We start from the raw sequence: 11,131 nt of genomic DNA, 5'->3' as shown, positions 1-11,131 counted from the left end.
AGAATTCTTTTCACCCATCCAGAGCAATTCAAGATTCTTTTCAGTTTGTTTCTCCGGAGCCCATCATCTCAGAATTTATTCATTCTCAGCTTTCAGCTATGGTTCTCCAAATCTTACCGGTGCTTCGTTCAAGTGATCTCTAATCAGTTCGTGATCCCTTCGTTCTCATGTATCTAGATTCTCTCGAGCATCTTCATTCATTTGCTAATTATTCCCGGTGTTTCTTTATCTTCTCTTCGTTCATTTTAATTCTTACGGTGGTTCATTCAAGATTTCTCTTCCTTCATTTATCATATCAATTCATTCATTGTTTCAACCCTACCGGTGGTTCGTTGAAGACCTTCTCAAGTTTGTGCTATATCTATCTTAATCTTTTCTACGAGAATAAGTAATATGTCAAATCCGTTGATTGTCATCAATTTAATTGGTGAAGGATAAGCATAATGTAATTCTTATTCTTGTTTCATCCAAGTGATTAATTCCTTATTCCGGAGGTTCATCAAAATATTCTTGATTTCTTTTGTTCATCTTTCTTTTCTGGAGCTCCAAGCTATTTCAATTATATCACCACGGAGATTCATCTAAATCATTACAAGGATTCAACTTGTGTTTTCAACTTCTCTTTCCTTTTGTTTGACCATTCTTTTGTTTACCAGAGTTCTTCATGGAGGCTCTACATGACGGTTCATAAAGGATTTAATTCCTTCTCGAAGTGTTCATTGAGATTCTTTTCAGAGGAGTTCAAGCATTCTTCATCTTGTAATTCGGAGTGCAATTCTGCCTATCTAATCTTTTGAGGTGGTGTTATGTCATTCTTGTCAATTTGAGTTTGTGTTTCATGATTCACATCTTGTCAAGAATGAGATATTTTAAATCCATCAATCTCTTCATTGGAATTATCTTGGGTTATATTTCACCTAAAGCTTTCCCTAAGGTCTGTTGCTATCTATGGTGCTTATAAACGACCCTAGTCTTCATTTATCCTCCCGGTGAGATAAGTTTCTCGTCTTCTTGTTCATATCAATCCAATCTTGTTTTCGTGAGTGGCAGGTTGTCACCTCATAATTTGAGATGTATTCCATAAGACCATATCAAGATTATTCTTTTCGTTGTTGGTTTTCCAACAACTCCGTTCTAGCATTTGTTGTTATCGTGCTCTCTCAAGACCTTGTTTCCCTTCGTTCACTCCATTCCATTCTTAATTTTGTTCCGGAGGCATTGTGATGCTCATCTTTTCAACCCATCATCTCGTTTTGTCAAAGATCATGTTCTTTTCATGCCTATCCATTTAAACGGAGTGTTGTGCCCTTTTTGCTCAAGCATCTTCTCATCTTATCAAGTTCTTATTCAATTCCTTTTCTTTTCAATCGGAGTGCTGCCCAAATTATATCATTCTTAATCCTTTTCTCTCTTGACTTAACCGGAGTGGTTTCAATATATATCTTGCCCTTCAACCTCAAGGTTTTTCGCAATGTTCCTTGTCCCTCTTTTCTAACAGAGTGTTCTCGACCTTGTTCACCTTCGTTGTATTCTTTTTCTCGAATTTGTTCAACCTCGCAAGGTTCTTTGGTTTCACTCGTTTGTCAAAGGAGCAACTTAGTTTTACCTCTTCTCTTTCTCTTCCGTTTTTCCCTTTGGTGCCATTCTAGATCTCGGGACGAGATCCTCTCGTAGTGGTGGAGTGTTGTGATGCCCCGAGACTGATGTGCCAGGTGTCTCCCAGTTATTCGCCGTCATTGCCATGTCATTTGCTTGCGTGTTGCATCTTGTCATGTCATCATGTGCATTGCATTCATCATTGCATCATGTCATCATGCCATTAATATTGCAACCGTTTCAAAACTCTTTTAAATAAATTGTATGGATCTTCGATCCATTTAAATCGAGGGAAGGATGACTTCTCTTTATAACATATTCTCCCAATATTTTAGGGAGCTATATAAATTATATTCCAATAATTTGGAATCACCCATAATACACGTGCAGATAATCCCATGCCTTTCTGCTTCGAGTTGATCTCCAAACCTTGCCGAAAATTCTTTTTTTTGAGGCTCCTCCAAAAGTCTCAACATTTTTGGACCTTCCCAAACCTCACTTCCTATTCAAGTCATTTGAATTTAAATCAAATGAGTTTGAATTTAAACTTCCGGTCTTGACCACTTCTATTTTTCCTAGTTCAAACTCATTTTTGTGAGACCGGGAAAATAGCCCCCTTGCACAAATCCTTTCCTTAACCCTCCTTTTATTTTTTATCTCTATTACTTTTCTCTTAAAAAAGAGAGGAAGAGAGAAGCCCAGCCCAGGCCGGCCTCCCTAGACCCATCCTTCCCCGCAGGCCCACCTAATCCTAACCCTAGCGCTCCCGCATCGCTACCCCTGGCCCGATTCCTCATCTCCCTCTCGTTCCCACGCGCGCCGCTCCTCCTCTTCTCGCTCTCTCCCTCACACAGCGCTGCCAACCCTTCTCATCTCCCTTGATCTGATCCCCTCACCCCCTCCTAGCGCTGCCGCCAGGGCACCGCGCCTGACCCTACGCCACCTCGTCGCACCGGCCGGCCACCGGAGTTGTTGTCGGCTGCCACCCCACAGCTCCCTGCCTCCTGCTCCCTCCGTGATCCAGTCAAGAGGAGCTCGAACCCCAAGCCGACCCCGAGCGCTTCCTCAGAACGAGCATGCCCCTGCTCGTGTCCTCCCGAGTGCAAGACAAGCAGCATCCGGCCACCTGCAGGCCGACCCTGTCGCCCCTCTGTTTTCCCTTCCTTGCCTCGTTTCTCCCTCACCCCGCTACCGTGGCTACTTCGCAGATCCCAGCCATGGCCATCGGCTTGGCTCCGCCCGTAGCAGTCTGTCCCCGCGACGCCCCTGCTCACCAAGTCCCTCTGCCGGAGCCCCGCGCATCGCCCTGTTTCCATCTGCTCGACGTCGGCTGCATCGAGCAGAAGTAGCTACTAGCACCATCGGGCCTCTACCTCCCCTGCCGCCTGGACAAGTCCGGCTTCCTGCAGCCCCTTTTCGTCCCTAACCGAGCAGTGCGCCTTCTCATCACCCTGCCTCCATGTCCACTGCGTGTGCCAGCGCCCATGTCCAAGTACCACGTTTTCTCTGCTGCCCCGTGCACCTTTGGCTACTGCCTCGAGAGGCCCTTTTGTCGTGATTCATTTTGGGTCGGCCAGAACGAGAACGCCAAGTACCGTCGCCGAAGACTCATGTATAACTACCATTGCCAAGACCCCGTGAACGTCTACACGACGACCGTCGAGTACCTCTTCGCGAGTACCACTACCATCGCGTGGATCCGCCAAGACCGTGGAGTAAACGAACATGTACCACTACGCCCGGAGTCATCAGATCCGTCAAGTCCGAAGACCCTTAGTACCACGACAACCCCGAAGGGATTTGTATTCGTCAAGTTCGACTACAACGACTACAACGTGTACCACTACCATCGTCGAAGACCCGTGTAACACATGCATCAAGTAGCTCTTCGGAAGATCCGAACGTCTACGAACCGTGTACATCGACCGTCACCGAAGACCCGTAAAGCACTAACGCCAAGTTCCCCTACCGTCGCCCTCGGAAACTTCAAATGCGTCAAGTCCTTCTCCGAGACGTGTACCACTACTTCCTCTACCCTCGCGAGAACGCCTACTTCCTCTACTTTGCACCGAATGAGAACCGTCCCTTTTGCACGCTTCGAAGGTATAACCCCGAGATGACCGTCCGAGAACATTTACATGTGTTGTTTGAGATGCACCCTTGTCTGCACCGTGTCTGAGTTGTCACTTGCTCGGTCGTCCTCTTTTGCCACTAACCCGTGGGAACTCGGTATCCGGGAGCACCCCACCATCCTTGCATGACACGCTTTTGTCATTTTTTCCTTTTGCACCGGTATCTCCGTGAGCTATCGAAACTGGAACATTGCCGTGGCACCGTTTCGTTATCATCACCGTGGCATCCCTTTTGTTTCCGCCACGATGACAAATGCCTCATATCTTATCATGTCAACTTTTCCATAAAACTTGCATCCAACTTGAATATGTCATTCGCATCATGATAATAACATTTAAATGTTTAAAATTGTTATTGCACCAAATTACTAATGCACATGAGGATTTATCAGAACTGTTGTTTGGCGTTCCGGCCTCATTTAAACTTACCTAAATAGATAATTTCTTATGCTTCCCCTCTTGCCATGTTTAACAACATTTAATATTGTTGGGTACATAAGCAAGATCGAACTAAATAAGTCACGTGGTGTTTCGTCAATATGCAACGGAGTTGCATATTGAGCTCCACTTAATTTGTAGGGTTGTTTGTGCACTTTGCCATGCCATGCCTCATTAAACCGGACATGCATCATACTTGATTGTGCATCATGCCATGATTTTGTGGTGGTTGTTTACTATGTTGTTTGCTCCTTTCCGGTATTGCTTCTTCGGGTTGGTTCCGATAACGTCGTGTTGTGAGGATTCGTTCGACTACGTCCGTTTATCTTCTTCATGGACTCGTTCTTCTTCCTTGCGGGATCTCAGGCAAGATGACCATACCCTCGAAATCACTTCTATCTTTGCTTGCTTAGTTGCTCGCTCTTTTGCTATGCCTATGCTGCGATACCTACCACTTGCTTATCATGCCTCCTACTTTGTTGAACCAAGCCTCTAACCCACCTTGTCCTAGCAAACCGTTGTTTGGCTATGTTACCGCTTTGCTCAGCCCCTCTTATAGCGTTGTTAGTTGCAGGTGAAGATTGAAGTTTGTTCCTTGTTGGAACATGGAGATGTTGTTCCTTGTTGGAACATGTTACTTGTTGGGATATCACAATATATCTTATTTAATTAATGCATCTATATACTTGGTAAAGGGTGGAAGGCTCGGCCTTATGCCTGGTGTTTTGTTCCACTCTTGCCGCCCTAGTTTCCGTCATATCGGTGTTATGTTCCCGGATTTTGTGTTCCTTACGCGGTTGGGTAATAATGGGAAACCCTTGACAGTTTGCCTTGAATAGAACTCCTCCAGCAATGCCCAACCTTGGTTTTACCATTTGCACTAACAACCTACCACCTTCCCTTGGGTTCTGCAGACTCAAGGGTCATCTTTATTCTACCCCCCCCCCCCCGGGGCCAGTGCTCCTCTGAGTGTTGGTCCGAACTGAGCTGCCTGCGGGGCCACGTCGGGGAAACTTGAGGGTTGGTTTTACTCGTAGCTAGTCTCATCTGAGTGTGCCCTCAGAAAGAGATATGTGCAGCTCCTATCGGGATTTGTCGGCACATTCGGGCGGTGTTGCTGGATTTGTTTTAACTTGTCGAAGTGTCTTGTAGAACCGGGATACCGAGTCTGATTGGAACGTCTCGGGAGGAGGTCTATTCCTTCGTTGACCGTGAGAGCTTGTGATGGGCTAAGTTGGGACAACCCTGCAGGGATTTGAACTTTCGAAAGCCGTGCCCGCGGTTATGGGCAGATGGGAATTTGTTAATATCCGGTTGTAGAAAACCTGAAGTTGACCTTAATTAAAATGCATCAACCGCGTGTGTAACGGTGATGGTCTCTTTCCGGCGGAGTCTGGGAAGTGAACACGGTGTTGGAGTTATGCTTGACGTAGGTTGTTCTAGGATCACTTCTTGATCATAGTTTCTCGATCATGCTTTGCCTTCTCTTCTCGCTCTCATTTGCGTATGTTAGCCACCATATATGCTAGTCGCTTGCTCCAACTCCACCTCATACCTTTTACCCTTCCTATGAGCTTAAATAGTCTTGATCGCGAGGGTGTGAGATTGCTGAGTCCCCATGACTCACAGATACTTCCAAAAACCAGCTTGCAGGTGCCGAGGATACCGTGCAGATGACGCAACCAAGCTCAAGGAGGAGCTCGATGAAGATCTTGTCCTTTGTGTTGTTTCATTCTAGTTGATGAGTAGTGGAGCCCAGTCGGGTCGATCGGGGATCTGTGTAGCTTTTGGGGTAGTCTTCTTTTTATTTTGGTTCCGTAGTCGGACCTTGTTTGTATTTGGATGTTGTAATGCTTTATTCATGTAATTGTGTGAAGTGGCGATTGTAAGCCAACTATGTATCTCTTTCCCTTATGTATTACATGGGTTGTGTGAAGATTACCTCACTTGCGACATTGCTTTCAATGCGGTTATGCCTCTAAGTCGTGCTTCGACACGTGGGAGATATAGCCGCATCGAGGGCGTTACACGAAGGTCTGTGGTAAACTACTCACACATCATCGGAGAGGCTATGGTGTTGATGTAGAAGCCCTCCGTGATCGATTCCCCCCTCCGGCGGAGCTTCGAAAAAGGCCCCAAGATGGGATCTCTTGGGTACAGAAGGTTGAGGCGGTGGAAATAGGGTTTCGTGGTGCTCTCGGATGTTTTCGGGGTATATGAGTATATATAGGCGAAAGAAGTCGGTCAGGGGAGCTACGAGGGGCCCATGAGGGTGGGGGGGCCTCCCTGCCTCGTGGCCTCCTTGATGCTTCCTTGACGTCCACTCCAAGTCTCCTGGATTGCGTTTGTTACAAAAATCACTCTCCCGAAGGTTTCATTCTGTTTGGATTCCGTTTGATATTCCCTTTCTGCGAAACACTGAAATAGGCAAAAAACAACAATTTGCACTAGGCCTTTGGTTAGTATGTTAGTCCCAAAAATAATATAAAAAGGTATATTAAAGCCCATTAAACATCCAAAACAGATAATATAATAGCATGGAACAATCAAAAATTATAGATATGTTGGAGGCGTATCAAGCATCCCCAAGCTTAATTCCTGCTCGTCCTCGAGTAGCTAAATGATAAAAACAGAATTTTTGATGTGGAATGCTACCTAGCATAATTCTCAATGTAATTTTCTTTATTGTGGCATGAATTTTCAGATCTGAAAGATTCAAGACAAAATTTTAATATTGACATAAAAATAATAATACTTCAAGCATACTAGCAAAGCAATCATGTCTTCTCAAAATACCATGGCCAAAGAGAGTTATCCCTACAAAATCATATAGTCTAGATATGCTCTATCTTCACCACACAAAATATTTAAATGATGCACAACCCCGATGACAAGCCAAGCAATTGTTTCATACTTTTGATGTTCTAAAACTTTTTCAATCTTCACGCAATATATGAGCATGAGTCATGGACATAGCACTATAGGTGGAACAGAATGGTGGTTGTGGAGAAGACAAAAAGGAGAAGATAGTCTCACATCAACTAGGCGTATCAACGGGCTATGGAAATGCCCATCAATAGATATCAATGTGAGTGAGTAGGGATTTCCATGCAATGGATGCACTAGAGCTATAAGTGTATGAAAGCTCAACAAAAGAAACTAAGTGGGTTTGCATCCAACTTGTTTGCTCACGAAGACCTAGGGCATTTTGAGGAAGCCCATCATTGGAATATACAAGCCAAGTTCTATATTGTAAAATTCCCACTAGTATATGAAAGTGACAACATAAGAGACTCTCTATCATGAAGATCATGGTGCTACTTTGAAGCACAAGTGTGGTAAAAGGATAGTAACATTGTCCCTTCTCTCCTTTTCTCTCATTTATTTTTGTATTTTTTTATTTGGGCCTTTTCTCTTTTTTTTATGGCCTCTTTTTTTCTTTTTTCTTTTTTCTTTTTATTTTCGTCCGGTGTCTCATCCCGACTTGTGGGGGAATCCTAGTCTGCATCATCCTTTCCTCACCTGGGACAATGCTCTAATAATGATGATCATCACACTTTTATTTACTTACAACTCGATACTTAGAAAAAAATATGACTCTATGTGAATGCCTCCGGCGGTGTACCGGGATGTGCAATGACTCATGAGTGACATGTATGAAAGAATTATGAAGGTGGCTTTGCCACAAATATGATGTCAACTACATGATCATGCAAAGCAACATGACAATGATGAAGCGTGTCATAATAAACGGAACGGTGGTAAGTTGCATGGCAATATATCTCGGAATGGCTATGGAAATGCCATAATAGGTAGGTATGGTGGCTGTTTTGAGGAAAGTATATGGTGGGTTTATGGTACCGGCGAAAGTTGCATGGTACTAGAGAGGCTAGCAATGGTGGAAGGGTGAGAGTGCGTATAATCCATGGACTCAACATTAGTCATAAAGAACTCACATACTTATTGCAAAAATCCATTAGTTATCAAAACAAAGTACTACGCACATGCTCCTAGGGGGATAGATTGGTAGGAAAAGACCATCGCTCGTCCCCGACCGCCACTCATAAGGAAGACAATCAATAAATAAATCATGCTCTGACTTCATCACATAACGGTTCACCATACGTGCATGCTACAGGAATCACAAACTTTAACACAAGTATTTCTCAAATTCACAACTACTCAACTAGCATGACTCTAATATCGCCATCTTCATATCTCAAAACAATCATCAAGTATCAAACTTCTCATAGTATTCAATGCACTTTTTATGATAGTTTTTATTATACCCATCTTGGATGCCTATCATATTAGGACTAATTTTATAGCCAAAGCAAATTACCATGCTGTTCTAAAGGACACTCAAAATTATATAAGTGAAGCATGAGAGATCAATAATTTCTATAAAATAAAACCACCACCGTGCTCTAAAAAGATATAAGTGAAGCACTAGAGCAAAATTATCTAGCTCAAAAGATATAAGTGAAGCACAAAGATTATTCTAATAAATTCCGATTCATATGTGTCTCTCCAAAAGGTGGGTACAGAAAGTATGATTGTGGTAAAATAAAAAGTAAAGAATCAAATCATACAAGACGCTCCAAGCAAAACACATATCATGTGGTGAATAAAAATATAGCATCAAGTAAAGTTACCGATGGACAAAGACGAAAGAGGGGATGCCTTCCGGAGCATCCACAAGCTTAGGATTTTGGTTGTCCTTGCATTTTACCTTGGGGTGCCTTGGGCATCCCCAATCTTAGGCTCTTGCCACTCCTTATTCCATAATCCATCAAATCTTTACCCAAAACTTGAAAACTTCACAACACAAAACTCAACAGAAAATATCATGAGCTCCGTTAGTATAAGAAAACAAACCACCACTTAAGGTACTGTAATGAACTCATTCTTTATTTATATTGGTGTTAAACCTACTGTATTCCAACTTCTCTATGGTTCATACCCCCCGATACTAGCCATATATTCATCAAAATAAGCAAACAACACACGAAAACAGAATCTGTCAAAAACAGAACAGTATGTAGTAATCTGTAGGTTTAGAATACTTCTGTAACCCCAAAAATTCTGAAATAAATTGGTGGACATGAGGAATTTGTCTATTAATCATCTTAAAAAATAATCAACCTAATTGCACCCTCCAGTAAAAATGGCAGCAAATCTCGTGAGCGCTGAAGTTTCTGTTTTTTATAGCAAGATCGCAAAACTTCCCCCCAAGTCTTCCCAAAGGTTCTACTTGGGACAAACACTAATTAAAAGCATAAAACCACATCTAAAAAGAATCTAGATGAATTATTTATTAGTAAACAGGAACAAAAAACAAGAAACAAAAATAAAATTGGGTTGCCTCCCAACAAGCATATCGTTTAATGCCCCTAGCTAGGCATCATAATTTCGATGATGCTCACATGAAAGACAAGAATTGAAGCACAAAGAGAGCATCATAAAGCATATGAAAAAAGCATCTAAGTCTAACATACTTCCTATGCATAGGCATCTTATAGGCAAACAAATTTCAAGGCAAGCAAAAACTACCATATGCAAGGAAGAAGGGAGAAACAATAGCATTCTCAACATAACGAGAGGTAATTTTGAAACATGAAAATTTCTACAACCATATTTTCCTCTCTCATAATAATTACATGTAGGATCATAATCAAATTCAACAATATAGCTATCATATAAAATATTTTCAACACGATCCACATGCATGCGAAGTTGACACTCTTCCAAACCCACTTTCAATAATATTGCAAACATTATTATCAATCTCATATTCATCATGGGGCTTAAATAAATTTTCAAGATCATAAGAAGAATCACCCCAATCATGGTCATTGCAACAAGTAGATGACATAGCAAAACTAGCATCCCCAAGCTTAGGGTTTTGCATATTATTAGCACAATTGATATTAATAGAATTTATAATAACATCATTGCAATCATGCTTTTCATCGAAGGAACTATCAAGTATGGGTGCAATAGCAACGATCTCATGGTTAACATAAGGAACTATAGCAAATTCATCTTCATAAATATTGGCATCATGGCCACAAGAATAGCAAGCATCATGTTCATCAAGAGATATTTCAATCAAATCATCGGAATCATAATTATCTATGGATTCATGCATATCATTATTTTTCTTCCGAAGCAACGGTCATTCTATCAATAAGTTCTTTGACATAGACATTATGAGCAAAGTTTTCATAGCAATATTTAAGTATGTTAAGATTTTCAGATTCGTAGAGAGTAATATCATACTTTTCAATCAAAGAAGCAACTTCATAAGCACCCTTAAAAGCAACAAATTCTTCAAATTGTTCGATATTGTAGTAACTATAAACACCCTTTACATAAGAAGATAAGATTTAATTGTCATTAAACTCACATAGGTAGGGGAGGTGTTTTTTAGGGTTCTTAGAGCAACAAGTAAAATCATAAATTTCACAAAGATTCCAAGCATAGCCCAGTAATCTGTTTATTCGATCCCATAAGAGTCTCCCTTTTTCAGACAAACAGTGATGCACAAAATGAGCATGCTCATCTAAAGATTTCCCATCAACTAGGCTAGTTGGGGATTCAGCACGAGCGCATAAGGATCGAAGATGATCCAAGTAGAACACTTTAAGTGGATCCATATCAATAGATTTTTAGCAAGCAAATATGCAAGCAAATAGAAGGCACATGGAAACACAAACAAAGATACATACGGGAAGAAGGCGAAGAAAAGGCAAAGGTTTTTGAAAATCGTTTTAGAAGTGGGGAGAGGAAAACGAGAGGCAAATGTCAAATAATGTAATGCGAGGGATAAGAGTTTGTGATGGGTACTTGGTATGTCTTGACTTGACTTGACTTGGCGTAGATCTCCCCGGCGACGGCGCGAGAAATCCTTCTTGCTACCTCTTGAGCACTGCGTTCGTTTTCTCTTGAAGAGGAAAGGGTGA

The sequence above is a fragment of the Triticum urartu genome, chromosome 2A (genome assembly GCF_056163025.1).
Source record: "Triticum urartu cultivar PI428250 chromosome 2A, HENAU_Tu73, whole genome shotgun sequence".
Classification (NCBI taxonomy): domain Eukaryota; kingdom Viridiplantae; phylum Streptophyta; class Magnoliopsida; order Poales; family Poaceae; genus Triticum; species Triticum urartu.
Note: the sequence above shows the minus strand (reverse complement) of the source record.